Source organism: Labeo rohita, chromosome 4 (assembly GCF_022985175.1).
Source record: "Labeo rohita strain BAU-BD-2019 chromosome 4, IGBB_LRoh.1.0, whole genome shotgun sequence".
Classification (NCBI taxonomy): Eukaryota; Metazoa; Chordata; class Actinopteri; order Cypriniformes; family Cyprinidae; genus Labeo; species Labeo rohita.
The window spans coordinates 36,547,410-36,573,077 of NC_066872.1; the positions used below are offsets into that span (position 1 = coordinate 36,547,410).

The following is a 25,668-nucleotide window of genomic DNA, read 5'->3' on the forward strand; positions in this document are numbered from 1 at the left end:
TGTGCTGCTGCAAACACTCGCTTACACAGCTCACATGAGAAGCCGCCTAAAACAAGATGTTTTCACATCAGAACTGAATTTATGGTTGCATAAATGAGTTACTTGTACTAAACGGCTAAATATGTGTGCGTGCGAGCATCTCTCTGTGTGTGTGTGTTTTAAATTAACTTTAAATGAACAAATTATTATAGTGTCGGCGTCTGAATCATATCCTGATGACCTCCAAAGCCTTTTCATGACTGGATCCCTGCTACACTACTTTTTCTATTATGCTTCATGGCTTACTTTAATAATAATAATAATAATAATAATCTGTAAAAAAAACCAAAAACAAACCCTTGTCATTATTAACATGTAAATTATAAATGATATTATAAAAAATATAAAAAATTATACATTATAATAAAACAACAACAACAATAATAATAATAGCAATATACACAATACAATATTATTGTTAGTAGTAGTAGTAATATTCATGGTTACTTATCAGCTATGAATAATAACAATAATAACAACAATAACAATAACAACAACAATAATAATAATCTGTAAAAAACTATAATAAAACATTTTATAATGAATAACAACAACAATAACAATATATAAATAAATAAATAAATTAATTAATTAACAATAATAACCATTAAAATATACAATACAATAATAAATTAATAAATGCTGTTGTTAATAATAATAATAATAATAATAATAATAATATTCATGGTTACTTAACATGCCGTTTAATAATAATAATAATAATAATGAACAGTAAAAGATAAACAAAAACTGCGATTAACAACATGTAAATGAAAAATAAGCATAATTAGCATGTTAATACTGTATAAATTAAAATTATACATAAAGCATTTTTTTGCATAATAATAATAATAATAATAATAAATAAATAAATAAATAAACAAAATAATACTAATTAAAGGAAAAGATAAAAATTAGAAAAGATTGTAGTCAATAACATGTATATTTTAAATAAGCATGTTAATAACATATACTAACAAAGCATTTCATAATTTATAATAATAATAATAATAATAATAATAATAATAATAATAATAGTAAAAGATAAAAAATAAAAATTGTAGTGGTCAACATGCAAGTTATAAATATGCATAATTAACATGTTAATAAGAACATACTAATATAAGCATTTCAGAATGTATAATAATAATAATATTAATAATAATAATTACTATTATTATTAGTAGTAGTAGTAGTAGTAGTAGTAGTACTACTACTACTACTACTACTACTACTAATAATAACATTCATGGTTATTTAGCATGTTGTTGCGGTTGTTATTATTACTATTATTATTATTATTATTAATAAACATATGGTAATTTATTATTACAATATATTGTATAATAATATAACAATATATAATATAAATATATAAAATAAATATAAATATATAATAATATAACATTACATATTATAAAATTACAATTTTATATATAATATATAACTAATTAGTATAATTTATCATAATATATCATTGAAAAGGCCCTAAATGAAGTTAATTTATATGAAGATAAGGCATGACATTACTGTGACAATACTTAAAGCTTCAGTTGCTCCAATATTAGAAAAATTCCTTCTTGCAGAGTTTATAGTTCAGGAATCATGATTAATTACATTAAATTATTGCATATATTAAAAATCACACAAAATGAATTCATTTAATAGCTTCTCGATAATGTCTTTTTATACATAAATACACTTCATCCACAGTGGTGTTTCCTTATTGGCTGCCATCCTGCAAACTTAGCTTCTCCTATAGTGAGACCTTTGACCCACAATAAACAGCCAATGTGATATGGTTTATTGCTATCACCATATAACGCAGAGTAACACTTGATTATTATGGCACACTCAGTGCTACGTGCCATCAAGTCCAGTGACAAAAACTCGATGTGCCTTTGTATTTATGTTAACAGTGAAGCATTGTATGTTGTGTTTGGTTCTGTAAGTCACTTCAGATAAGTGCAGACAGAACAGCCAAAGCACATTTATCAGGACCCATGTACACAAACCCTGAAACACAAAGACGCACCAGACGACTCTCGGCACTTACTAGAGCTTGATTCAGTTATGATCTAAGGCTCGTGAGCAGAGAAATTTGATTTAAGTGTTTCACGCTTTAGTAAACACATGAGGACATGAGGTTGGACTCCAAGAGAGATTCCGCATTACCTTGTGAGGCCTCTAGAAGGAATAATTCATGTCAGAATTGTTGTGGCTTCAGCAGACCAAGACAAAGGTGGCGTCACCATATGAGAATGTCTGAGAGTTTGTGTATGCGTGAAGAAGTGTGTAAATGAAGACGACAGTATCCAGGCTCCATTACATGCTCGTATAACTTCACCTGAAAGCGGTCTGGCCGTCATTTCAGCTGTTCACTAACCATCCTGCACTGGCCAAAAGTATTCAAAATGATAAATGTATGATGAAATGTATGCAATGTAATGCAATGCAAAAAGATGATATTCTGAAGAATTCTGAGCATATTGATTTCAGTAGTATTTAGTTCCATACTGACTGGACAGTCAATGGTCACCGTCAACTAGTTGATTACTCACATCCTCAAATTATGACCATTTTCATTTTTTGGCGGACTAATTGAGAAATTGCTTGCTTGGTGACACTGAATTAGTGTTTCCTCAAATACAGTTCCAAACAGTGTTGAACTCCATATTAGTCATATAGCCAGGAAAGAATAAAATTTGTGATTTGATGTGTCACATGTAAGATAAAATAAAGTCAACTTAAAAAAGCATTACAATCTAGACGAACAACTGACGTCAATTGTTCTCGTTGGGTCAAAGTACAACAAAATAGCCGTGATCTCTTTCCTGACAAGATGTCGTCATTGCATTGCAGCGCCCAAACTCCATTTTACGCTCAAATCATATTTGTTTACTGACTGGCTGTTCATTAACTCAAGGAGCCTGACACGTTCACACCTTCAAGCCCACAGTAGCCATAAGACATTTACTGATCCTCAGCCACACAGATTGAGGAACCTAAAATCATAAATGCCATATATTATGACTACTGTGTCAACAATGCTTTTCACAGTATTTGCAAATAAAAGATTTTTATAGTTTTGTTAGTTTAAAAAGCTGACATATTTTATAGCTTTGGGTTGAGCGAAGCAGCCTGAGGCGCAGAATATTCATTTCATGCATGTACCTGCAGCTTATGTGAAGGGGTTGAAGTTAATTGTTCTGAAAGGGTAGGGTGAGAAAGAAATGGTTCATTTAATAAATGATGGCTAATCTGCAGCTAAATAATTCATGGCTTTAAACAAATACATTGCCATTGCAGATTTATTCATGTAGAAATTTTCCATGTAGAAAAAAAAAAAATGAATGCATAAATGCACAAATGCAGGATGAATAAATGAATGTGCAAATTCATACATAAATGCGTACATAAATGCCAAAATAGAAGCACAGACAAATGCATGCATAAATTAATGAGCGAATGAATAATAAATAAATGCACAAATGAATGAATGAATGAATGAATGAATGAATGAATTCATAAATGCATAAATAAACAAATGCCAGTAGAAACAAATAAATTCTTAAAATGCACAAATAAATGCATTAATGAATGAATGAATGCACAAAAATTCATAAATAAATGTATAAATAAATAAATGCCCAAATAGAAGCACAAATAAATGCATAATAAAAGCATGCATAACAAATAATGCATGCATGCATAAATGAATGAATAAACAAATAAATTCACAAATAAATGAATCAATAAATGCCAAAATAGAAGCACAAATAAATGCATTAAAGCATGTATGACTGACTGAATGCACAATTAATAAATAAATGCACAAATAAATTAATAAATAAATGCCCAAATAGAAGCACCAATAAATGCATGAATGAATGCATGAATAAATACATAAATAGATTCATAAATAAATGCCAAAATAGAAGCACAAATAAAAGAATAAATGCATGAATGCATGGATGACTGACTGAATGAATGAACGCACAAATAAATTCATAAACAAATGGCAAAATAGAACCACAAAAAAAAAAAAAAAAAAAAATGATTGCATAAATGCATGAATGAATGCACAAATAAATTTATAAATGGCAAAATAGAAGCACAAATAATGCATAAATGCACAAAATAAATGCATTAATGCATGAATGACTGAATGAATGCATAAATAAATTCAGAAATAAATGCCAAAATAGCACAAATAAATACATAATAAATAAATGCACAAACAAATTCATAAATAAATTTATACATAAATGCTAAAATAGAAGCACAAATAATTGCATAAACACACAAATGAATGAATGAATGAATGAGGCCAGCACAGCTTACCCACAAAGAGCTATTGTAAAGTATTGGTTGAGCTCCATTTATTTTCAGCACAAGTCTTTGTCATGTGATTGGAAAAATATAGATACAGAAATATACTGTTTTTGTGTTACATGGTATAGTAATAGCACTGCACAGCCAGCTGTGAGAGCCTTAGGACCTATAAATGCAGTAGCCACAGCGATAATGCCACATGACGGCGGACTATTTGTTTTTGGCCTAATAGAGCGGTGCTGTTAGCTATACATGGACACGTCCTGCAGCATCTCAGAGGACAGTGGTTTGGCTCGGGGTGGAGAATACATAGTTATTTAATGCCACACTAATCTAGAACCCACTTTGCCAAATAGAGGATGACAAGAACAAATGGGGGACATCTGAACAAATGTATCGACGCTCGCAAGGAATTACGGGAGATGCTTGCTAAATGCATGAACTGTGCGTGTGACAGACTTTGCATGCTTATTTAAGTGTGGTATCGTGTTGCTGTCACTTGCCCTTTTAGGGTCGCCCGTCGCTCTTCATAAGCTCCTTCATTGTTATGTCCGGTCATGTCAACCCAAATGGAACACCTCCTTCCCTCCCTCAAGTGTTTGGAGTCTAAACAGAGATGATATAGGTGGAGAGAGAGACAGAGAGGAGATTTTTTAATGTTGAACTTATGAAATCTAAGCTCCCCAAAGCACCGAAGACATGAGCCACTGGCCTGATGTTAACCGGGTGCCTTGACTGATTTTAAACACAACCAGAGTGCTTTTACGGCCCTCATCAAGCACAAAGCCACCCATGAAGGATGGTTTGTTTTCATGGTGCTGTTAAACATGGCCAGTAGAACGGTTTTATTTTTTTTAGCCTCTCATGGTCACAAAACAGAGGACAGACCATATCACGACTCTTTCTTCTGCTTTGTCTCAAAAGCACCAGACAATTCACCCCTCAATGCGAATTTTACATTAGTTTCTATGCAGGGTGAAACACCTCTAGATAAGCAAATTGCATAAATGACTTACAAACCAACAAAGAAACTAATAATTCGTGTAATAATGTTACAAAATAAATTTATATGATAAAATAAAATGTAAAAATCAAATTCTAAAGTAAATATTTTTAAATATAATTATAAATTATAAATCAAAATCTAAATTATAAATAAATAAATACCAAGTTTGCATATAAACTACACTGTATGTTATAAAACAATCCATTTGCATTCATAAAATGTGCCTAATAACATTAAATAGTAAATGTATTTGTATTTATTGATTAAATTTATAAATAATAAAAATCAAAAGATAAAGTGTCATCAAATAAAACGTGTATAATAAAATAAAGACAAATTTAGATTTATAAATAAAATCATTGTTGAATAAAAATGTGTTTGTATTTCTAAATAAAATTGGCATAATAAAATTATAAAAAAGTATTTATAGCTCTTAAACTTAAAATAGATTCTAATAATAAAATCATAAAATAAAATGTATATAAAATAAAACATTTGTATGTATAGATTAAAGAATTGTAGAATAAAAATGTATTTGTATTTATAAATAATGTGCATAAAACAATTATAATAAACTTAAAATAGATTCTAATAATAAAATCATGATTTAAAATTTATTTTAAAAATTGAAACAAATTTGTGTTTACAAATTAAAAAAAAAAAGTAGAATAGAAGTGAATTTGTATTTATAAATTAAATTTGCATAAAATTATAAGTGTATATATAGATATTAAACTTAGATTCTGATAAAATCATAAAACGTATGGAAAATAAAATGTATGGAAAAAACAAATTTGTATGTAGAAATTAAAGAATTGCACAATAAACATTTATTTGTATTTATAGATTAAACTCGCATGAAGTTTTAAAAGTATTTATAGATATTAAACTTGGATTATAATAATAAAATCATAATATACAATGTATAAAAAATTAAAACAATTTGTATTTATAAATTGAATAAAATTAATGTGTATTTATAAATAGAGCTTGCATAAAATTATAAGTGTATTTAGTTATTAAACTTAAAATAGATTCTAATAATAAAACCATTAAAAAATGCATATAAAACATTTGTATTTATAAATTAAATAATTGTAGAATAAAAATAATTTGTATTTATAAGAACATTTGCATAATAAAATAAGTGTATTTATAGATATTAAACAAATAGATTCTAATAATAAAATCATAATATGAAATGTATAAAAATGTAAACAAATTTGTATTTATAAATTAAAATTGCAGAATAAAAATGTATTTGCATTTATAAATAGAATTTGCATAAAATTATAAAAGTGTATTTATAGATATTAAACAACAAAATCAATATAAAATGCACATTAAACATTTGTATTTATCAATTAAATAATTGTAGAATAAAAATGTATTTGTATTTATAAGGAAATCAGCATAATACAATAAGTGTATTTATAGATATTCAACTTCAAATAGATTCTAATAATAAAATCATAATATAAAATCTATATAAAATAAAACCAATTTGAGAACAGAAAAATAGAAAGTAGAATAAAAATTCATTTGCATTTACAAATAAAACAATTATAAAAATAATATAATAAATTATAAAAAATATTTATGTAAAATTTTGCCTCACCCTATGGGACACTTTCTATGTGGAGTCACTCATTGCATCTCCAGTCACTGTAAAAACCTTAAAAAAAAAAAAAAAAAAAAAAAAAAAAAAAAAGGTTACAAAATCCTGCCACACATGAATGTATATTAAATATCATACATGTTCAGACTGACTTCAAAGTGTCACATTGCTGTCAATTTTACACATTGCATCTAATTAGGACATGTTTGTTGTAATTTTGAAGAGCACAGCACTGTATTTATTTATGAATCTGGGTCACATTAAAATCCCTTTGCCAGATGAAATCATAAACTTGCTGAATCCAAATTAAAGGGAAACTCAACCTCAGCACTATTTCTCTATCCTGTTTTCTCACACTCCTCCTTTATCTGTAAGAGGGAGTCTCCTCATAGGTTTGTTAGCTGGGGAGTAACCTGCGGGCTGTGATCGCTCACCACAAGGTTCATTTGTGTCAGAGGCCGAAAGCTCGAGCTGACAAAGTCTTTGATGGGTGTTCATGAGGAAAGGCTGGTCCCTCTGCAACTCATCTGTCATGGCCACTATTAACACTTCATCTCTGTCCACTGCCCTCGTTCTTTCACTCCCTCATTCAATCTTTCCCTCAGCTGAGCTGTTTCCTCAGGAAAGGAGGGGTGAGGAGGGTTTTTTCCCCTCGTTTTGTTTTTTTGTTCCTGGCACATGTTAATGAGGCTGTATGAGGCCCAGGACTGTTCTTGGATTTCACCTTTCCAGACAGAACCAATACTGGCCAGACCAGTCTCTTTCAAAACGCCACAGACTGAAAAACACTTCGGAAATACACTAATATTTCTTTCTCGCTCATTCGAAAGTTCATAAGTTCTGAATCACTATGATTTTTTAAAACGGAAAACCAGATGCAAAATTCACTTTTACATGTGTTTACATGTAAACCCATTCGGTCCTTTCTTTTTAATCCCCAAAAAACCTAAACAGTTTACAGCTGGAACATAAGTGTCTTCGTTTACTCCCGATGTCAGAGCAACTGACAGTAATGCACAACCGAATAAACAAAAAAACGGAAGAGAGGGATGGGGTCAGCAGAGCTCATTAGCATTTAAAGAGACATGCACCGAAGTGGGACGCTGTAAACGAAGCCGTTTTTGACAAATGTAAAAAGGTGTCATTTTACAATACCAATGAGGAATTTTAACTAAAGTATGTTGCAGACATTTCATTAAGACCCTAAAGAATCATACCAACTTGTGGAAAATGGGCATCTGATGTTCTCTTTATAAAAAAAAAAAAAAAAGATACTTTTATTCAGCAAGGATGCTTTAATGTGATTAAAAGTGACAGTGTTTAGGCGTTTAGAATATTACAAAAAATTTTCTGATCTTTTAAACCTATTCAAATTCTGAAAAAAAAAAAAAAAAAAATAAATAAAAACCTTAAATAAAATATTAAGCATCAACTGTTTTTAACATTGATAATAATAATTTTTAATTCTTATTCACCATAGTAATCAGTATATTAAATGATTTCTGAAGGACCGTGTGACACTGGCTGCTAAAAATATCAATTAAATTAAAATAGACTTTAAAATGCGACAGAAAACACATTTTAAATGTAATATTTATTACATACATTCCCAGTCAAACGTTTTTGAACAGTAAGCTTTGTAATGTTTTTAAGCCTCTTTTGCTCACCAAGTCTGTATTTATTTGATCCAAAGTACAGCAAAAACAGTAACATTTTAAAATATTTGTACTATTTACAATAACTGTTTTATATTTGAATGTATTTTAAAATGTAATTTATTCCTGTGATTTTAATTTGAATTTTTAGCATCATTACTACAGTCACATGATCCTTCAGAAATCATTGTAATGTTCTGATTTGCTGCTCAATAAATATTTATTATGTTGAAAACAGACGAGTAGAGTTTTAACAGGTTTCTTTAATGAATAGAACGTTTAGAAGAACGGCAATTATCTGAAACAGAAATCTTTTGTAACATTATAAATACCTTTATCATCACTTTGGATCAATTTAAAGAATCCTTGCTAAATAAAAGCATTCATTTCTATCACTTCTTTTGCTAATCTTTGGATCTTTCTATTCATCAAAGAATTCTGAAAACAATGTACTGTATATTAGAATGATTAGAAGGATCATGTGACACTGAAGACTGGAGTAATGATGCTGAAAATGTAGCTTTGATCACAGGAATAAATTACATTTTAAAATATTTTCAGATAGAAAGCAGTTATTTTAAGCAGGAAAATTATTTCACTTGCAGGCTTGGTGAGCAGAAGAAAATTCTTTAAAAAAAAAACATACCGTTCAAAAACTTTTGACTGGTAGTGTACATAAAACAGTATTACTCTTTTTATTTTTGTCAAATAAAAACAGTATTGGTGAGGATAATAGACTTGTAAAAACATTAAATAAACCCTAAACGTTTCATTGTAAATCTAAAATATTATTATTGTCCTTTGCCCTATTCGCCTGTTTTGCAGTTGGCCCTAATTGTTTCATGCTCTGTTCTCAAGGTCGCAATCTTCCACCTAATACTTCATTTGTGAAGTTGAGGTTGTGAACTTTTTGTATACAGTCTTTGAATGATGTCTGAATTATCTCAGACACCTTTCAGAGTAATACGAGCGTTAAACGGAGCAATTACAAAACACAGAAGAACAAGGTACCTCCGGGATAGCACGGCCTACCAGACCTGTAAAACTAGAACTGAATCTGATCATAACGTCATCCTCCGCTCCGCTAGGCTTAAATGTAATTACCTGTCATCAAATGTCAAACTCTGCTGAGTCTCGCTTAATCTCTCTCTAATACTCGCAAACGTTGCTCTAGTTTTTGATGAGATTATGCATTTTGAGCTTTTTGACTGCAATTTTAAAAAAGAAGCAAGTTGTGGCTTGAAAAGCGTGTGTGCGAATGCAAAGCTTGCAAGATTGAGTAACAACGCAAGGCAGCAAGTGCATGCATCAGCCCACTTTTCTTATCAGATCAATATGCGTTAGATTACACCTTGGTTTTGCATCATAAACAGCTTATCACTTGCTTATAATCATTGTATCTTAGCGTTTAGCTGTCAAACTTGGCTGCGTTCCATTTGACGTACAAATCATGCGTCAGACACACTTATGAGAAAGACTTTGTGCCCATGGACAAAAAGTGTCATGCCACGGTCACTGCTGGCCAGATATCAAAGCTATCAGCAAAGCCATCAGTTTATCTACACTCTCAAGTAGTAAGGTAGAGGAGTCTGTTTTTAAGTTCAGCTATAGTAGCGTTGACACTTGATGTGTTACATTGTCCCTGAGAAAACTAAATTTAAAGGGAAAATTAAAGAGCTAGTTCACCCAAAAATGATAATTCTGTCATTAATTACTCACCCTCATGTTGTTCCAAACCTGTAAGACCTTTGTTCATCTTTGAAACACAAATTAAGATATTTTTTAAGAAATGTGAAAGTTTTCTGACTCTCCATAGACAGCAATGTAACTACCATGTTCAAGGCCCAGAAAGGCAGTAAGGACATTGTTAAAATGTGTCATCAGTGGTTCCACCATAATGTTAGGAAACTACAATAATACTTTTTGTGTGCAAAGAAAACAAATATAACTTTATTCAACACTTTCTTCTCTTCCGTGTCAGTCAGTCAGGCTCAGAAAGCTCTCGGATTTCATCCAAAATATCTTAATTTGTGTTCCGAAGATTAACAAAGGTCTTGGAAAGACATGAGGAAGAGTAATTAATGACAGCATTTTCATTTTTGAGCAAACTAGCCCACATATTTTTTCTACAATTCTTCAGGCCAAAGTGCTGAACACGCAGTCTTCAAAACCAGTCCTGTGCTGCCTTGCAGGGACTGGTCTTTCAGGAAATGCAAAACATCTTGGTTATGTATGTAACCCTTGTTCCGGAGAGAATGGAGACATCATGTCGGTGTTGGTAAGATCCCAATTAGTCGGTCATACCAATGTGACGTTGAGAGTGACCGACTGAAAGGGAACCTCTCGGTTATGTATGTGACCCTCGTTCCCTGAAGGAGGGAACAGAGACATCTCGTCGGTATGAGCGACTAATTGAGATCCCAATTAGTCGGTCATACCAACGTGATGTTGAGAGTGACTGACTAAAAAGGAACGTCTCGGTTACGTATGTGACCCTCGTTCCCTGTAGGAGGGAACAGAGACATCACGTTGGTATGACCGACTAATTGAGATCCCAGTTAAATTAGTCGTGACGTGAGAGTAACTGACTGAAAGGGAACGTCACTTTTACACATGTAACCCTCGTTCCCTAAAGGAGAGAACGAAGTCGTCATGTCTGTATGACTGACTACTTGAGATCCCAATTAGTCGGTCATACCGATGTGACGTTGAGAGTAACTGACTGAAAGGGAACGTCTAGTTTACGCATGTAACCCTCGTTCCCTAAAAGATGGAACAGAAACGTCACGTCGGTATGACTGACTAATTGAGATCCCAATTAGTTGGTCATATCAATGTATCATTGAGAGTGACCAACTGAAAGGGAACGTCTTGGTTACGTATGTAACCCTCGTTCCCTGAAGGAGGGAACGGAGATGTTACGTCGGTCATACCAGTGCGGCACTGAGAGTGACCGACTGAAAGGGAACGTCTTGGTTACATATGTAACCCTTGTTCCCTGAAGGAGGGAACGGAGACGTCTCGTCGATATGACCAACTAATTGGGATCTCAGTTAATTGGTCATACTGATGTGACATAGAGAGGGACTGACTGAAAGGGAACTAGGTTTTTCCAACTCTCCAGTACATCTGCTGAATTATTCCTTCATTCTGCATATTCACACACACACACACACACACACACGAGTCAAAAGTACACTCAGCTACCGTTGGCCTGATTCCTGCCCCCTGCAGTACAGGGAGTACGGCTCACGGAAGAAACAACAATATCTGGCGCACATCAATCCTGCTATAATTTGTTGGACATGATGCTAACAGTAGGTGAAACGTGCCTCTAAGCACTCCCAGCTGACTACTGTTTACAAGGCAGGAAATGGGAGATATGGGGAGAAATGAATGGAAAAATGGTCCAGCGGCCTCCTGCTGACATAGTCAATGCTAATGACCATTATGATCAGTGTGGAATTCACACTCCGGGCTTTGTTGCTCTTGGGCTAGACAAACACCTCTCTAGAAAGCTGATTAACTCCCAAGTTCATTTGAAAATGTCTTAAATTATAACATAAGTGTGCATGAACTAGTATGCATGTGAGTGTGCATGTTAAGTTCAGTTCTGTGGGTACCGGGACTGCTTGGTTGGATTGGCAGTTTGCCTGAGCGCTGGCCGCTGTTTGCTGCTGATGGCTGCAGTTTTCCCAGTGCTCTTTGTTTTCTTTAGCACTGTGTCACTCACTGTGCAAACAACACTAAAATGGCCCACTTTAATTACTCTTCATTTCCTCTGCTGCTCCACAAAACAGATGATTATGCCAATTTATGAGCATGCATACAAAAACTGGTACACATGTGAGTTTGGAGGAGGACCTCCGAATAGACTTTCCATACAGGAAAGAAAATCACAAAAGACCTCTCAATTGTTTCTTCTAAACTGACGAAATGGAAATCATTGCTTTTTAGATTTTCCTTTTGACTAAAAAAACAAACAAAACAAAAACAATCAAATATGTCTCTAGCATGACATTTCTCATCAAATACGTCCCAAACCAGATTATCTGGATTATTTCTCTTTTTTTATTCTAATTAGCCTGGTTTTATTTCTCTTAAAGAACTTTGAACTGTGGGTTTGGTTTCTTCTTAAATTAAACAAGTTATAACACCACCACCCAAACCATAATCCACAAGTAACCAATTAGCAAACCAAGGTGTAGATCTAGACCCAAGATTGGTTTCACTCATAAATTAATGCAATTATACATGCAGCATTTTCCACCACAAAGATATTTGGCTGTTTTTACACTGGAAAGTCAACACAAACACTGTATCTGTAGTGAAGACCTAATATAATAATAATAATAACAACAACAACAAACAACAACAACAACAATAATAATAATAATAATAACAGCAACAACAACAATGTATTAAATATCAACAAGTCATCAACATTAATTAACTAATTAACATTCTCCTTATTATTATTTGTACAGAAGAAGAAGAAGACGAAGACGACGAAGACGAAGATGAGGAAGAAGAATTAAGACTGAATATTAAATGACAACAATAATATTCAGTCATCATCATTAACTGAACATTAAACTCAAGGCCAAATATTTATTGACAACAACAACAACAACAACAACAACAACAACCACAAACAACAACAAAAAGTCGTCGTCATCATTAAATGAACATTAAAATTAAGACCAAATATTTATTTATTAATAATAATAATAATAATAATAATAATAAATAAATAAAGTTGTTGTTGTTATTATTAAATTATGAATAATTCATAATAATAACAACAACAACAACAATAATAATAATAATAATTAATATGGTTAATTATTAAAGTTATAAAAAAATAATTGTAATAACTAAAAATTTATTTTAATAACCTGTTAAAATTACCATTCTTTTTCGTATTATTATTAAATTATTAATAATTAATAATGTTAATAATTAATTAAATGTAAATTCTATTAATTTTAATAACCTGTTAAAATGAATAATAATAATAATAATAATAATAATAATAATAATCATTAATATCAATTATTAAATAATTATTAAATAATTAATAATTAATTTTACTTCATTTTAATAACCTGTTAAAATTATTATTATTTTTATTACTATTTAATAATTGAACTACCAATAAAACCTCATGTTAAATAGTTAAAATAATTAAAACAACATTCATCATTACATCAACATTCAAATTAAGGCCTAATTTTGCATATTAAATTAATTCAAATCAAACTCTGATTCTGACTAAATTCAGAACATATGTGTCTATCTGCACGTCGAACACTAAGTCCACACTGAATGAGATGGTGACAGCACTGGGCGAATCAGGCTGAAGTCTGTAATGCTTCTACCAGACGTTTTTAAATTGTCAGCGAGGCCAGCCGCAGATGGTTTGGGCTTACGGGCAGACATTAAAGAGTAGTTTTTTTTCTCTTAGGGAATGCTCGGTTTTCCGTCTGTTGGCCCGCTGCTTGGTACAGGCACAGACGTGTGTAATGAGGCTCCGTGCGCTGGCACATCACACATGCTGACCGGCCTCGGTCCTATAACAGCGGCCATAACGCTCCCTTGCCTTTCGTTTTTTCCGAGAAGCGGTTAACCCCAGTCACTTGGCCCCGAAGTCTCTCTTCCTTTGAGCAGCTTGGATGTAAACCCTCGAGGCCTCACGTGCACTTTCCTTAGCAAAAGTGCTTTATAGCTGTAATTTCTAAACGTCCATGTTAGTTGCTCATGCGAACACTCGGCTTACCACGTCATAAAAAGCAGCATGTGTTTTGTCTCAATTTAACTTTGTTTCATACAGATGGAACACAAAAACAGCGAGAAATCAGATTGTAAAATAGGTCAGTGATAGGATAATGAAATGAAATCAGTCAAATAAACAATGATGACCTAAAAAGCAACCATTTTGTTCTTCCAAACAGGACTAAATCCTACAGCCTGCACCACTAGACTGATTAGCATTTACCGGTTTTCCTTCCTAAAGTCATTCTCACTTGCTGTATACGCAAGAGAGCTGAGGAATAAAGTCCGAATGACTCTGAGAAAACTTTATGACAGGCCTGCGGTCTGTGCTGATTTTTGTTTATGGGACCAAAGACCGTCTGGCAGTCAGAATTGAAAACTGATGTCACAGTGAAAGGCTTCTTTGTCTGAAAGCTGCCGACGCAGGATCCCGGACACGGAGTTTGGTCTGAGAGCATGCGCGTGTGACGCAACAGCTGAAATTGAATGTCTAGCCACAGCAGATGTCAGGAGCAAAGCAAAGGCAGGCCGGCTATAAATCAAACAAATTAGAGTCTACTTGTACTCGGTCCGGCCTCTGCCTCCTCGCCACGCCAGAAGCAATGCAGATGTTTACTTTTTTTTCCATTGTTAATTGGTCTCATTACCCATTTATACAATAATGAAAGGATAAAAAATTACAAGTTGCCAACTTGCTTATGAACATTTATAAGTGTTGTTTCTACGCCAGTAATGTTACATAACACAATTAAATATAATCAGCCAGTGAAATATGAACTAACATGCACTAGGCTGATTTATCACGATCATTATGATCATGTCTAGATTTGGTTGTAGCAACAGGTTGTTGCTTATTGCCACATTTTCAACATCTTATGTACTATACTGAATGTGTATCAATAGTTCAACAGTCAGTCATCTGATTAGGTCACTCCCTTCTCAAGAGCTTTCAAAGTCAAAATCCAGATCTTCTGTTATTGCAGAAAAACTAGTTGCAGGCCAACGCATGCTGGTTACAGATTACCTCAAGTGAATCAAAAGACACTGATGGGAGAAAAGATAAATGAATGAAAATGCTCTCAAGGGATCTTGGAGTACCCTCAAAAATATTTATGTTCATGAGAAGAAATTGAGGTGTTATAAACTTCCGGGTAAACTAATTTACCTACTGTTTTTCACAATGTGTTAATCCTACAATACTTAAAAATAAACATAGTTTATATTTCAATACATGCGTGACCCTGGACCACAAAACCAGTCAAAGGGGTAATTTTTTTTTAAAATTGAGATTTACACATCATGTGAAAACTGAATAAATAAGCTTTCCATTAGTTTATAGTTTGTTAGAATAGAATAATATTTGGCCGAGATACAACTATTTGAAAATCTGTAATCTGAGGGTGCAAGAAATCTAAATTTTGAGAAAATCGCCTTTAAAGTTGTCCAAATGAAGTTCTTAATGCATATTACTAATCAAAAATTACATTTTGATATATTTACGGTAGGAGATTTACTAAATATCTTCATGGAACATGATCTTCATTTAATATCCTAATGATTTTTGGCATAGAAGAAAAATCAATACATTTAATTATTATTTAATAATTCATCATATTTAATAATTTAATCAATAAATACAATGTATTGTTTGGCTATTGCTACAAACATACCTGTGCTACTTAAGACTGGTTTTGTGGTTCAGGGTCACATATAGAGCCTAAAAAACAGCATGTTCCATTCTCTTTATCTGGATGACATGTACATAAAACAGGAAACAGAAAGAGATAAATAGGAGGAGGTGGTGACAGTTGGAATAAATCATAAGAAACCAGAATACATTACACATGTACTTGGAAAGATGTCTTGTGGATACTTCAAGACAATGAAACAAAGCACAATATACCCCCGGCCTGTGACGAATAAACAGCATCTGAATTGATTTATTATCTCTCAACAGTCATTTTGTAAATTATAAGTAAATAAATAAATAGATTCACTATAAACACAACACGTGTCCTTATATCTAATGAATTATGCGGCAATGTATGCGCTTTCAAGCCCCTAGCGGTTTAATTCACTCCCAGAAATAAAATTTCCTGATAATTTACTCACCTCCATATCATCCAAGATGTTCAAGCCTTTCTTCAGTCGAAAAAAAAATTAAGGTTTTTGAGGAAAACATTCTCTGTATACACTGTAAAAAACAGAGTCAACTTAAAATAATTTGTAACCTGGCTGCCTTAAAACTTTAGTTCAGTCAACTCAAAAAAAGTTTATTCAACTTGAAATGTTAAATTATACTGAGTGACAACTTAGATATTTGAGTTGAATCAATTTAAAATTTTAAGGCAGCTGGGTTACTTACCCATCTGTTAAGTTTAGCAAACACAAATATCTAAGTTGTTTCTTAGTACAACTTAACATTTTAAGTTGACTAAACTTATTTTAGTTACCTGAACTTAAAATTTTAAGGCAGCAGGGTAACAAATTATTTTAAGCTGACTCAACAAATTATGTTTTTTATTTTTTACATTGTAGTGGACTTCAATGGTGGCCAACAGGTTGAAGGTCCAAATTGCAGTTTCAACGCAGCTTTAAACAGCTCTACACAATCCCAGACGAGGAATACGGATCTTACCTAGCGAAACAATTGGTCATTTTCTAAAGAAAATAAAAATTTATATTCTTTTTAACCACAGATGCTTGTCTCACACTAGCTCTGAATCCACAACTGCATGCATTACATGAGTTTTTAAAAAGCGAACGTGCAAAGAAAGGCAGACAGTCCTTACATAATAAATAAAGCGGAAAGCAACAGATGATTTTTAAGTTAAAGGAAGTTTTTCGCCCTATCCTACCTTTTTGAACCGGAGTACACAGATGAAGAACTAACCATTTGTGACCTTTCCAACATGACTACACAAGTCCTGACGATCGTTTATGTTTAAAATTTTACATTTGTATTTTTCTTAGAAAATGACCGGTCATTTCGCAGCTCAGCTGGGATTGTGTAGAGCCCTTCGAAGCTGCACTGAAACTACAGTTTGTACCTTCAACCTGTTGATTCCCATTGAAGTCCACTATATGGAAAGTTTTCCTCAAAAACCTTAATTTCTTTTCCAAAGAAGAAAGGAAGACATGAACATCTTGGATGACATGGGGTTGAGTAAAATTCTCCAATGTGGAGACTGTGTTAGGACAACATTTTAGGGCATACACCAGTGTCTCAAAAGCCCTTTTGTGGATCTTTGCGTGTTGGATAAAATATAACAACATTTTTACAGAGTGGCTGGCTGTCAACAATGAGACCGATAGTCTGCATGACTTGTACCAATCTAATTACTCACTGTGAATTGAATTATTTCAACCAAAACAACATCTGCTCAGCTCATGTAAAGTATCAGGTGAAACACCCCTCCAACAGTAGACTGTACTAAATCTGCGACTGACTGACAACAAGTATGTTAATCACACAAAGAGAGAGAATGAGAGAGCCTGGATGCACTCAGACATGTTTGATTAAAGGCCCATTATCTAGGTCTGACCTGAAATGTAGGCAGTTTGAAGAAGTGGAAACAGGGGGTTACATAAGACAACCAACAAAGATGAAGTCAATGGGAAAACAACGTGGCAGTCTCATCAACGGTGAAATCTGATATCAGAGCGTCAAAAACGATCACTATCTTAAAGAACAGAGAACAATGATGAATGGAAAACGAGATTTATTGACTTCGCTTTATAAAAGCCTTACATTATATACATGACGCAGTACTTCACTGATGGTAACAGACTGTAAAGGCATTAGGAGCCACGTTAAAAGATTGTTTCCTGGAGATTAGACCTAGTCTAGACTGCCCCGGGACGAGTTTTGTGCTTTTAAAACCCTACTTCAAGATAAGTTTAATTGTCAAACGCACACAGAGACTCTGTTTTGATGGAAAATACAGTTCATTTCAAAGAATCAGTTCATTCAGACAGTTCATAAGATGAGCACTGTGGTTAAAAAGTACACATTTTTATTATTTATGTATTTTTTTTTTTTTTTTTTTTTTTAGAAAATTGTTTTCACTAGATTAGACCCTTATTCCTCAGCTGGGATCGTGTAGAGCCCTTCGAAGCTGCATTAAAACTACAATTTGGATCTTCAACCTGCTGATCTCCATTGAAGTTCATTATGTGGAGAAAAATCCTGCAATGTTTTCCTCAGAAACCTTTTTTTTTTGACTGAAGAAAGAAAGATATATGAACATCTTGGGTGAGTAAATTATCAGGAAATTTAAGAGAAAAGAGCATTCATCTTGGGCCTTCAGGTTAAGCTATCATCTAGACATAAGGATCAGAGGTCAGTGTAGAAAGTGCCATGTTTGCACCTTAAAACCTGCTGCTGAAATGGGCGCACACCTGACTGCTTCTTTCACAGCTCAACCTCTGACCTCTGCTTACCGTTTCTGAAAGCATAAAAGTCACACCTGCCCTCGATTCAAGGCCATTCGCCCACCCGCATAAGCTCACACACTCAAAACTATCTCTGTCATCAGTATCGTGTGAGTGAGTGAGCGTGTAAAGAATTAAGCTGAAACCAGAAAAAAAAAAAAAAAACACTATGAATGCTCAGATATTCAATGGCAATCTGTCATGAATACATAACAGTCTCTGTAAAAGAAAAAAAAAATCATCTAAAACGTCCCATCTAAACCTGAGATTTAGCTGGGAACCTTCAGGCTAACATTTAAGACAGCAGGCTGGTCTTAAAACAGTATATTTAGGTTCACACAAACACACTCATTTAACAGGATATCTACTTACAGTTGTCTGGTTTGCTGACATGCTCAATTGATGGCAGGCAAAGTGCCTGCTATGGAAAACAGAGAATCCTCTTTTATAATCTCACACTTTGGATCCCGAGAATATGATTTCTCTCACTAATGTGACATTTATTTTCACAGAGGCAGCATATGTACATTTTCTTCCCGACCACAACGCAAGAGCCCAGACATTACGCAAGTATGGGCCTTGAAAGCAAAAGGAGCCATATTGTAAATCAGCCAATATGTCAGTCAGGTTGCTAGTCTGAAACATTTAGAGAGATAGCAAGCCAGCTGTGACGTCTTATTAGCTTATTAATTTGGAAAAGTTTATGAGGTGTGAGGGAACGTTCAGATTTCTGACCACTGTGTGCTTATAGGGATGGGTTTTGACCCAAACTTCACAATTCGATATTGATTATTTTGGTTAAATATCAGGTACAGTACATGCAATTTTCTCAAGGAAAAAACAACCTTTCAACTAATGCTGCAAAATGAGTCAGTTGGTACTACATTACTATAATATTTAAGGTAAAATTAACAGATTTGTATACAAATGTTTAAATTACACCAAATTAAGTTTTTATAATATTAAAGTTACAATTGCACAATTAAAATTCTACTCCATTTCCTACTCCAGTATGAACATTCAAATAAAAACCTGACGGATTAATTTATTTGAGATATAAATTAATTAACAAAAATGTATATCTCAAACTTTGTTTCATGCCAAAAGTAACAAAGCACAAAGCTATAGGTGATTTACTGAAAGTGAGGTGTGCTACAATGCTCCATTCATTAACTGAAAACAGGCTAGACGAATCGATTCTTGGGATTTAAGAATCAATATCGTTTAGTATAAATGAGAATCGATTAAAATAGAGAAATCAATATATTTTACCCAGCCCTAATGTGTACATTTGTTTAAAAACTATTTTTTACACATGATACTGCTCTGGCTAATATAGGCTAACTAGCGTAAATGCAATTCACAACAAAAAGAGTTAGCAAAGCTTTATCCAGCATGTTTTTTTTTTGGTGATAATAGTTTAATAATAGTTACGCCACTTGAAGAGAAAACTGCAAATTAGCATCTCATGCTAAATGCTATTGACTAATATTACTGAAATACAGACAGTTTGCACTTATGTCACGATTTGGTCAGTTTCCACAGATGTGCGGATGCTGTCGTTTACTCTGATGTAAACAACAGCATAGATTGCATGGTTAATGTACTACTGAATATGTTGTCCTGCTAATTTATGCTGTCTAAACTAAGAAAAAAATGTGTGGAAGCTGCCAAATCATATAAAGAACTTAGTAAACAGGAAAGGGCGCAATATTTTGACAAACTAAAGTTACCATGTGGTAAAGATACGTATGAGCAGTATTAATTAAGCCTAATATTTCATGATAAGAACAAAGACGAATGTTGCCAAGATTCTTACCTTCTTTTTCAGTCTGGCCAACCACAAACACTATTTGTTCCTCAGACAGTTTTTTGGACTTTTCTACTTAATTTGTAATAACTTTTGGCAGTCTATAGTACACCAAATGTTTTTCCTGACCCAACAATTAATACAGAGCAAAACATGACAATAATTAAACATTTTCAGCAGCAATAATCACCAAAATATGCAAGTTTCGTTCGGTTCAGTGCCGCCATAATGGCCAGTTGATGAAATGTCGTAAAAACACTCTATAGCATTTATAGTTAATGAGTCAATGCTTCTAAAGTCAAGTCTTGCCTACATATTTGCACTTGAACAATAATAAAAATTGTGCTTAATCCTTCAATTTACAATCTCCATTATAAACGGCAGGGTTTTTATTAGGGCCTTGTAAGGAGAGACTGTTTAACGTTAACTCTTTGAAGATTATATTCCAGAAGGGAATATACGTTCAAAGCGAGAAAAAAAGCCACGGTTTGATCGTACCACATGTCCGCTTTTACGAGAAGGTTTTGAATTGATCTCAGGGTGCATGAATGCTAATGCTAAAAAGCTAACACATGGGGAAAGGAGGTTTACAAGGGGCATGTCCCTGTGGTATGTTCTGGGTGACCTCTGGGGCATTGTGTGACTTCAGAAATTAAAAGAATGCGGGGTGGTGTCCTATAGCGTGACGGGACAGCTAGTAATGGACCCAGCAGCTGTGTCAAGCAACCGTCCCTTCTTTTACGGTTACTCGACAAACTGCATGTCAATGCGTATCGATGATTTAAATCCAAACGGTCATTTTTCAGCAATACAAACGTGCAGACAGCAGGCCAGGATTTCAATCAAACTAAAATGGGAAATGTGAAATTGGTGCAAGGAGGAAGTAGGGTCATGTTTTGAGACAGAACAGATGCACAAAGCCTTAAAGTAGCAGTGAATATTGCACTAAAAGCCATGTCAAAGCCCACAGTGCAAACAAAAGCAAAGACAAATGATTGCATTAATGTGCATGAGCACTTAATATAAAAGCACACGGAGCAAACACGTGCCTCCTGACTTTAACAAACCTGGACAGCACCGACACGCTCTCATAAAGCAGCCAAAAGACACAAATGCTTTATTTGCCTGCCCACGGTGATTCACTCTACTAGTTAATGGTTTGATTTAGCCGACCTAAACCGAGCCACAGAAAGGTGGTGAGCTGTGAGGAGAAGAATGCATGCGATGAAATCTGGAATTACCGTGTCTGAAAAAAATCAAGTGGCTTATGCGCAAAACACTAAAATACATGCACATAAACTCCGGCCTGCCACACTATAATACTGACCTATTAGCTCATATAAAAAGCTTGCTGAGGTCTAGACTGAGTGACATGGCCTTTCTCAGGTGGATTTGTTTTGTGCCAGCTTGGCATCAAGCTGCATGTTATAGTAGTCTCTTATCTCAGTGCTAATCCAGCTTTTAAACAACCTTGTGCCATGCACAAGGCACGACTTTGACTCATGCTGATCTGGTTTATCTTAAATCAAGTTGTTGGTGTGCACGTTTTAGGCGGGCACGCATACAGTTCAAATTTAACACAAACACTGCAAGATAGAGAAAGCCATATGTTTCTGTCTGTCTTTTTAAATCATAAACAGTTTTTTGGTAATGTCAAATCATTATTTGTTTAAGAATAAAATATATCCATAACAGCATAAAACTTTATAGGGTAGTGTATGGGAGTCTGTTAATATTTACCTTGAGCTGAAGTGTTGATGTTTTCATGCTGAACTTCATCAGATAGAATACAATACAAGGAGCAACAAACAGCTTGCAGCAAGTCTACAAAGTGTCATTTCTCATCAACACAACACCTGACTGAAATTAGCATGACACTGCTAATCAGCAGGCCTACAGACCTGAATTCAGAATAACATACTAGCATAGACGATCACTCATATTGCAAAAATAGTAACGTTATGCAACATTTCAAACAGCAACTTGTTTCATTGTTGTCACATAACCTCATTGTGATACTTTTGGAGTTTTTGAAAGAAATGTTTTCTGATGAAAAATACAGCTAAATCAATTATATTGTGAAATATTATTACGATTTAAAATAGATGTTAACTTTTTAAATATATTTTACAATGTAATTTATTTCTGTGATGCAAAGCAGAGTTTTTATCATCATTACTCCAGTCTTGAGTGACACATGATCCTTCAGAAATCATTCTAATATGCTGATTTAGTGTTTAATTTACAGTTGTGTGTGTAAAACCTTACTTAATGAACTTTTGATGTATAGAAAATTCAAAAGAACAGCATTTATTTGAAGAAGCTGATGTAAAAGTCTTACAGTAACTTTTCATTAAAGGGATAGTTCACGCAAAAATGAAAATTCTGTCATTAATTACTCACCCTCATGTCTTTCCAAATATGTTAGACCTTCGTTTATCTTTGAAAACCAAAATTAAGATATTTTTGATGAACTCTTTCTGACTCTGCACAAACAGCAATGCAACTGACACGTTCAAGGCCCAGAAAGGTAGAAAGAACATTGATAAAATAGTCCATGTGACATCAGTGGTTCAACTGCGTTGAAAATTGAGATGGAAGAGAAGAAATTGTTGAATACAGTTGTTATTTTTGTTTTCTTAAAATAAAACAAAATAAAAAACAAGATAAAAAACAATAAATGTTGTTACTGTCATGTTTGACTACTGTAATGTGTCCTTGCTAAATAAGTCATTTCTTAAATAATATACAATATATATATATATACACAAAATTAGATTAAAAAAAAAATATGAAGAGTTCAGATGCAAAACCAGCTAAAAGCCATTAAAAAATGAGATAATGACTGTCACTTTTGTCCTTGCTGAATAAAAGTGTTAATTTATTAAAAAAATATAAAGAAAGACGTATGGATTTATATATATGTTATATATTTATTAAAAATATATAGAAAACACAAAATTAGATAAAGTAAAAAAAAAAAAAAAAATATATATATATATATATATATATATATATATATGTGTATATATATGTATGTGTATATATATATATATATATATATATATATATATATATATATATATATATATATATATATATATATAAAAACACAAAATGGGATAAAAAATAATAAATATCGTTACTGTTAAAATTTAAAATTTAAATAAAAAAAATAACTGTAATAATAATAAAATAAAAAATGAGATAAAAAACAATAAATGTTGTTACTGTCACTTTTGATCATTGTAATGTGTCATTGCTGAATAAAAGTGTTACTTTCTTAAAAATAAAAAAATAAAATATAAGACAAAAAAAAAAAAAAAAAATTATAATAATAATAACTGTCCATACTGTCACTTTTAATCACTGCAATGTGTCCTTGCTCAATAAAAGTGTTAATTTTTGTAAATTCTCATAGCTTCTTAAAATTAAGGTTGAATCACTGATGTCATATGTGACCCTGGACCACAAAACCAGTCATAAGGGTCAATTTTGGATTTATTTCATCTGAAAGCTGAATAAATAAGCTTTCTATTGATGCAAAGTTTGTTAGGATAGGACAATATTTGGCATAGTATTTGAAAATCTTGAATCTAACTGTGCAAAAATCTAAATATTGAGAAAATCACCTTTAAAGTTGTCCAAATGAAGTTCTTAATGCATATTACTAATCTAAAATTAAGTTTTGATATATTTACGGTAGGAAACTTACAAACTATCTTCATGGAACATGATCTTTGCTTACTATCCTAATGATTTTTGGCATTAAAGAAAAATCGATAATTTTGACCCATCCGATGTATTTTTGGCTATTGCTACAAACATACCCGTGCTACTTAAGTTTTTACTTAAGGTTTTGTGGTCCAGGGTCACAAATGTACTGTTTAAACAATGACTACGCGTAGAAACATTAGTGTATTATTACGATCTTTTAAAATGATGGCTTAGTGTCACCTTTTCAACTAGAAGCAGATTTATAACACATTACATTCAGATCACACCATGTGGAACATATGCAAGTTAAACAAACCAATAAAAGTATCCGTGTCAGCTATTTTGTAACAGGTAACAATAAAAGTGTTGTATAACACTTCAGCTCATTCAAAGTCTCCAGACCTCCCAAATAGCTCCGCTTCATCCTACTGACAAAAACAAACAGGGGTGAACTTGAAAAGCCAGATTCGGAGGGCAGATGTCTTGAGGCGAGAGCAGTAGAATGCAATCTTAAACCTCAAAACCACTCAACCTGCTGACACACCTTGTCATTACCGACGAGGCCAAACGGCTAATTGTCGGTTTGAAGGAGCGAGAAGAAGCTACCTGGAGCACATACTGTTCTTGTTTTGGTTTTCGGCATGTGATTCACAATCATATGTTCACAGTAGCTGAGCCTGTGGAGTATATGACCTCGAAACTTATTATACAACCAAATAGCTTTGCTCTCTGGCACCAGAGCGCTAATGTAGTCCGCTATCATTCCTCAGCCATCATGCAAAAATTTGCCTTCGAGCACTCAAATGACTGCATATGGTTTGCAAGCCTAAATCCTTGTTTGCATTTTAATGTGTGCTAATTTACCTTGCGTGCATGGAGAACAAAATGTAAAACATGTAAGTGGTGAGGCATGCCTTTGTAGCGTTGCCCTTTCATGCCTCAAGGAAAGAAATCCCCCAAAATATGCTGACTACAAAGCAAGCTTGTAATTGAGGGTTGATCCAAAAATGATAGACTGAGATTTGAGCCACAGAGTAAACAAGAGCACAGACAAAAGGCATCAAGTCATAAACAACTGGGCTGTAACACATAGTACGCTATGGCAAATAATATTATAATAAAGTCTATTTAATTTAGGTCAAATAAGAAAACCGGTTTAATTCATTTTCAGGGAAAGATCAAAAGAGGAATCATGTGCATCTGTGTGAGCACTTTGTTCTCAATGTGATATGCACCGTGACCCACGAAGACATGAGGAAACGCTAAATCAGATTTACGT

The 25,668-nt window shown here is 33.2% G+C and overlaps 1 long non-coding RNA gene across 1 annotated transcript; it reads right to left on the minus strand.

Moving 5' to 3' along the window:
* Positions 1-3,370: 3,370 nt before the first annotated feature.
* Positions 3,371-22,543, minus strand: LOC127163718 (uncharacterized). Its single transcript, XR_007827530.1, has 3 exons — positions 22,413-22,543; positions 6,999-7,055; positions 3,371-4,980 (listed from the first exon to the last, which is right to left on the minus strand). It is a non-coding gene; the product is annotated as an uncharacterized LOC127163718 (long non-coding RNA).
* Positions 22,544-25,668: the final 3,125 nt, after the last annotated feature.